Raw genomic sequence first — 7,158 nt, 5'->3', positions numbered from 1 at the left:
TGTCACTTGTCATTTCCATTTTAGGAAAAACATATCTTCCATTTATGACTTAGCATATCTTTACATCCCGTGTTAACTTTAATCTTACTTTGTCAGTTAATCTTCACCCTTGATCTTGCACACTCTTCAAGCTGATTTTTGTAGACTTGTCAATCCAACTGGTTGGATTGTTTGTTGATTGTTAATCTTGGATATTGAACTGATCTGCACTTTGTACTTTGAGATTTTACCTCGAGATCTCCAGTTTGTTCTATAGAGCACTTGACATCTCGATAAGTATATTGGCTTATCGAAATCTCTAATTGCTCTATTGTTGATTTAACCTGTAGAGGTCTCTGAGTTCTCTATAAGAGAATTTAGCTTGTCGAGATCTCTCATCTTCATATCTTCACTTTGACTTATCGACATCTCTGGGTTCTCTAGTGATATTTGACTTATCAATATCTCTGAGTTCTCTAGAGAAATTTGACTTATCGATATCTCTGAGTTCTCTAGTGAAATTTGACTTGTCGATATCTCCAATCTCTATGTCTTCAATTTGGCTTGTCGATATCTCTGAGTTCTCTAGTGAAGAATTGACTTGATGATATCTCCAATCTCTATGTCTTCAATTTGGCTTGTCGATATCTCTGAGTTCTCTAGTAGCTATCCTGAGTTCTCGATAAGTCATTCTGGAGTTCTCGAATGACTTCTCTATAACACTAAATCTGTGACTTGTAGAGATCTTGACTTAGAACACTTTTCCCAAAACAGATTTATTAAACTCCAAGCTTCTTCATAATTCTTCTGAGGCATAATCTTCTTGATCTTCTTCCAGATAGAATTCTTAGGCTTGATACTGTTTAAAAGAAAAAGACTCCAGTCTGCTCTTTGACATTTTTATAAACTTTAATGTTACAATACAAAATACAAACTAAGATTACAATACAACTTACTTAGGGTTGTCAATTTGACTTTAGTCTTGTTATTGTCCAGGCATGTCTTGCACAACAATCTCCCCCAATTTGTGAGAAGATTGCTTAACACAAATTTATGCCTGTTAACAAGAATAACCCCAAGCTATGATGGAAAATAGAGTAGTTACATGAAAATTGACACAATTACAACTTTTATACATTAGAAGATTTACAAAGTTAAAGTAGTTACAGGCATCGGGTAAAGACTGTTTTTGCTTCTGTTTCTTCTCTAAGGATATCATTTAACTGAACAAGAATTTCAAGTTCTTCTACAATAGGTGTCCCACTTAGAGCTTCTACTATTTTGATCCTCTCTTCTTTTGGATAACCACTGTTTAGTAAATCAATTCTAAATCTTGAGAATTTGCCAGCTTTGATGCTCAGAAACTTACCATCTTTTGAAATTCTGCTCATTCCTTTAACCTTGAGTTCTTCTGATCTTTTCATGAACATCTCAATCTCTTCATCATATTTTCTTTTCCTTTCATCATATTCAGCCTCATTTCTTTTTCTTCTTTATTCCCTTTTAATCAACCACTCATCCAAAACTGATCTTCATGCTCTTGTAGCAGTATCCTTGTCTTTTAGCAAGCTTATCACTCTCTTGATTTCTGTGAGAGAGAGAGAATCCATCAAAGCACAACCAAGGAAAGTGAAGGACCCATCTGCATAATAAATTATGACTTCCTTTAAAGATACAACCCAGACTCTAACTATTTCCTCATCTAGTTTTTGAAAATAATCTTCATCTAAGATGCACCAATTCAAGGGTAGAAAGTCATTTTGCTTGAAGCAATTCCAGAAAGCCCTTTCAGCGACTTCTTCATTTTCTGTAGGCTTGACTTTTCTAGGTTTCCTCCCAATAGTCTTGTAATTGATTTTGAGTGAAGGCTTGTCTAAAGGTAAGATAGTGATTTTCTTGAGATATGTTTGGTTTGAGGTGATTGGTGTTTTAAGAAAGGTGTTTGTAGTTTGTTTGTACAGAAAATTTGGTTTAGAGGTTAGAGGTGGTTTGATGTTTGAGATTTTTGGCCTAGAAGATTGAGCTTGAGTTTTTTGGATTTTCAGGATTGGTTGATGTGGTTCTGAGCCATCATGATTCTTCTTGCTTCTCCTCTCACTCACTCTCTTCTTCTCATCACCCTTCTTCTCTCCACCCTTGCTTCCAACTGCCCTAGTGGATTGACTTGGATTTGAGCCAGAAGGTTTTGTTGTTGTCATCCTTATGCTCATTATCATCCTTGTCTTCCTTTAAATTGTAGTCTGTTGTGGGCAAGATAATTTCTAAATTTTGTAGATATCTTCCCAAGATCCTGATCATTTCCTCATCTTAAAGCTATTTGTTAATTTTGGTCTTTAGATCAGTTTCAAGGGTCTTGATCAATCTCAAGTTATTTCTCACACAATGTTTAGGAACTATGAAGTGTCTGTACTTTCTAGTTTGTGGACATGTGTAGGCAATCCCCCTACTTGGATGAAGATAGGCTTCAGGGAAAAAAACTATCTGAGCATTTCTGAGTTCCTTTAACAGCTGGGTGTCCTCTGGAATAACTCAGTATACTTTGTCAATTATTACATCCATCTTAGATGCTCTCATTTTTTGAAAAATGGTAAGATACACCTGGAGACATATGTCCAGTCCACAGTCATTTACATTTGCCACTATTCTCTTTTCTAGAAAGTTGTCAAACTTTACTAACACCACTCTGAGAAAGTTTATATTGTTGGCCAAAGCTTTCTTGTATGTAGCATAATTATTGTGAAGAGACACCCTCAAGACTGTCGGAAGTTCATTAAATTCATTATCTTGACAAGGTCCTTCTGCAGCTTTTAAGAGTCTTTCTTTTCCAACATCATGAGTGATTTGAACAGTTGAAGAGCTTTGACCATGCTGAGTTATAGAGATGACTTCTTTTGACTTTCCAGCATCCTTGGATTGTTTAATCCTAGATTCTATTTCCCCCTTAGTCTTGGTGACAGGTATGATTAAGAGAGTTGGCAGTTCTGGTCTCACAGCTTCAGGTAGTGCAGGCAATGGAATGTTTAGCTTTCCCATAATGGCTCCCAAGGCAACATAATTTTGCATTTGAAGGTGCTTGTGGGAGTCCACCAATGTTTGAATGTCATCATGTTGTCTCTGCACTAGAGTAGTGAGAGCTTGCACCTGAGCTGTGAGATTGTCATTAGAGGTTTGCAGAGTGGAGACTTGTTGAAGTGCTTGAATTTGAAGATTTGTTGAAGTAGATGCAGGTGGATGAGAGCATGATGTAGAGATAGCATTAGATGGTCCAAATGTAGCTTGCACATGTTTCTGAATTTCATCCATAACCAAAGGTGAAGGAGTGTATCTTGCAGTGTGGATTTGATCCAACTTTCACCTGGTGTCATTGGAGTTTGTGATGTGATCTTGAACTACCTTGTGCAAGGCTATAAATGAGTCTCTCAGCTAATTTACACTCTTATCAATCCCACTGAGATCATACCTTGACATTTGTTCTGAGAAGGTTTTGAATTGGTTTTTGATCTCAGCTTGAGAGGGCATGATTTTGTGACGCCCTCCAAACCCGGGTCAGAAGTTTGGGGTCCACAACACATATGCAATATATAAACCTGTATAAGAAATATCATTTATAATGACCCTGCTTCACAAAACCACGGATCGCAACAGGTTAAACTATGAAAATAAGCCACAACCTTAATTATTACATCGTACCGAATCCCAACTAATTTAGCTTACAATTGATAATAAAATCATTCTTACAATCAGACTATCTCTTTACCGCATGAAACTTCTGCTAGTTCGATCCAACTCGACTGGAACCTTAGCCCGCACTTTGGACTGAGGAACTTCACTATCATCCATATTCTTTTCAACTGTAAAATATATAAAAGAATCGCAAGGGTGAGCTAACTAGCTCAGCAAGTCATGATAACGATAATTGAGGTTAAACAATGATCAAATGAGATGATTCAAAGGAATCAAGTTTCTTTTTAACTATTCATTAGAATTGGATATTCATTTTAAGTTTTTAAAACCAAGGTTAGGCTGCTGATCAGTCACGCACTAACCCCGAGCAAGTACACAGCACTGCTCTAATTACTGGATCCAAGGCACACATTGGCCTAACTTGACCAGTGGTATGGTCTGACCACGAATCTGGTTCACATATATAAAAACTATCCAATCCTAGAGCAGTTCAATATGATAACAATATAATTCAATAAAATAAGATCATGATTAATGATGGATAAACATTTGAATAAAAATATAAGGAAACTCATGAATATCTCAAGGGTATATCAGGGTATGTACAAGAAACGGTTTTCAGTTTGTAAAAGCATCAGGTATTGGATCAGTAATGATTTTTTTCAAGGTATAGTTATTCGATGTTATAAGGAATGGTTGGAGCATAGAAGTTTCTGTGTTTTCAAACAATTTTGTTCCAGTATTTGGTGTTTGGTAGTTAAACATTTGGGGTGTAGTATCATATCTGTGTGGTTTGGTATCTGAGGATCAACAAAGGATGGTTTACAAAGAATAGGGCTTACGGCTTAAGATCAAGAAATAATCAGGATTCAAGGGTAAATAGTTTAAAGCACTTGCATTATAAAACAGGAGTTATGTTTAATAATAGCAACATGTTATGAGATAGTTCGAAAACATTGGTAATATATCTTGAAGAAAAGTTCAGAAATACTTGCCTTATAAGGCTTTACAACTATTACTGATCAACTCTGAGCCGACTCTGCTACTCAGGTTCTAACTTCCAACCACTAGATCTCATTGGATTCGACTCTGACACTCAGGTCTTTCTGTTGAAACTCTACTGAGCTCGTCAACTGACCACTAGGTTATCTTTAATCCATCGTCCACTTTCAGGTTCCCGACTATAACCTACAGGGTCGAAATACCCTACGTTAGATGTCTAGGTATGCTTGACATATCCTCGATACTAATTCTCACCCAATAATATTCAAACCCGACTTGTAATCAATCATATTAGGGTAACACAGACAACAATTAGGGTTCACATTCTCGAAATCGATCCAGTGTTCGTTTTTACAAAATACGTATATTCGTCATTTTATGAAATTAGGGTTACTGCGTTTTGGACAAAACATACAGCACAATATACAATCAGGTTCTGTATAAAATAGATATATATGTATTTACTTATATTTGCTCGACGTTCCGATAATCCTCGGATACGCTTTCGTATTTACGTAATTCAGTTTCCGAAAATCGGGCAGCGTCTCCTTTGTTTATCGGACTACCCGTCGAAACATTAATCGACGTCATAATTAACAGACAACTCAACCATTAATCCACTAATCACAAATTCCCAATCACCGGTATTATTCAATTATTTCTATTATTCGTATTTTATATAATTATTTATATTAGGAATCAGAATCACGTCATCACAGTCCACCGTCGGCTCGCCGAGGCTCATCGCCGACGGCGGCAAAATTTATTGGTGCCCAAAATATTCGGGTGTCCAAATAAATTCTACCGATTAAAATTAATAATTTACGCACGAAACCGAGAGAGGAAGAGAGAGTGATGTTTTTATTGATAAAATTGTTCTGTGCTTCCTGATGCAAGGCCACGTAGCAATAAAATGTTGAGAATTTAACACGTGTTAACCCAATTTCTGAGGGTTTAACACGTATTATTATTATTATTTTTTATTCCGAATGCCCTAAATTTTGCCTGGCATTTTACAACTTAGCGAATAGATTTTAATCCAATCAATACCAAAATAATTTTAAAATTTTATAAATATCCCAAAAACTAATAAAATAAAATTTTCAAAATTTTTAAAACATTTTTGAAATGCGACTCGTACCCGCATTTCATGATTAACGAACCGAGCTGCTCTTAAAACAAATTCTAAAATTCGCGAAAATAGTCCTAAAATATTAGAAATATCCCGTAGTAAATGAAAACATAAATTTTTAAATAATTTCTAAAACGCGATTTATACCCGCTTTTATCAATTAAATGAAACAACGTGCGGGTGAAATTAATCCCGAAAATTTCCAAAATAATTTTAAAAATCTCAGAATATTCCGAACTTAAATAAATATGAGTTTCATAATTTTTAAAGAATTTTAGAATTAAATATGGATTTTACCATTAAACATACTCAGAAAATCATTTAAAGATAAATAACTAATGAAATATTGATTTCTCAATTTTACAAAATCCTAAAAATAATTATTGTAATTATAAAATCATGAAAACAATTTTAGAAATATTCCCAATATTTATGCAGATAAATTTGCATTAAATCCACTTTTGAAAGTGAAAATAATTCAATAAGATCCCATAATTAATAGCGCGGACAACCCGGTACACTATAAATCACATATGGATACTAATCAAACAACACATAGCGGTCGAAAGCAACACACATATCTTATTTATTTAATAATTTCCATAATTGCACAATTAAATAATTCAAAAAGAATACACGAGTCGTTATATCCTTCCCCCCTTAAAAAGATTCTGTCCTCAGAATCTGGTCTAGTTACACAAGTGAGGATATTTGTCAAGCATATCTGACTCTAATTCCCAAGTAGACCCTTCTACTCGAGGGTTCGAACGTACTCACAATAGGTATGCACTCATTCCCAAGGACTTGCCTTTAACGATCAAGAATTTGGATTGATCACTATATACAGAACAATTTGGACAAGAGCCCCATTGGCTCCTGATCAATCACTTAATTCAAATCCAATACTTATCGCTTTAACACTGACAAGTAAAATACATTAGGTGTACACACTGATGTGACGGTCATATCATTTACGAACAATTTTATCTATATTTATCAATACCTCGAATGGTTCACTAATTTTAGGACTTAGCTTGTCCCTTCTATTCAAATTTATCCAATCTTTTTTTAAGACGACACTTTTACTAACACTACTGAGCCTATTTCTATACTCATACTTTCTCTCAATATAATTTTGCCTTCTTTCTTTGTCTACTCCGAGCTGCTTCAACCAATAGCACTACGCTCTTGGTGTGTCGAATTAACTTTGAATTTAACAACTTCCTTTCTCTCACTTCATCTCAATAAAATAGGGACCTACACTCGCGTTCACATGAAGCTTGGTAAAGTAGCATTCCAAAGTTGACATCGATGATAAATAATCATTCCAATATTTTTCTAAAAAAACTTAATCTCTCAAT

This window comes from Apium graveolens, chromosome 5 (assembly GCF_009905375.1).
Source record: "Apium graveolens cultivar Ventura chromosome 5, ASM990537v1, whole genome shotgun sequence".
Taxonomy (NCBI): Eukaryota; Viridiplantae; Streptophyta; class Magnoliopsida; order Apiales; family Apiaceae; genus Apium; species Apium graveolens.
The sequence above is the reverse complement of the archived record's forward strand: the minus strand, read 5'-3'. Positions refer to the sequence as shown.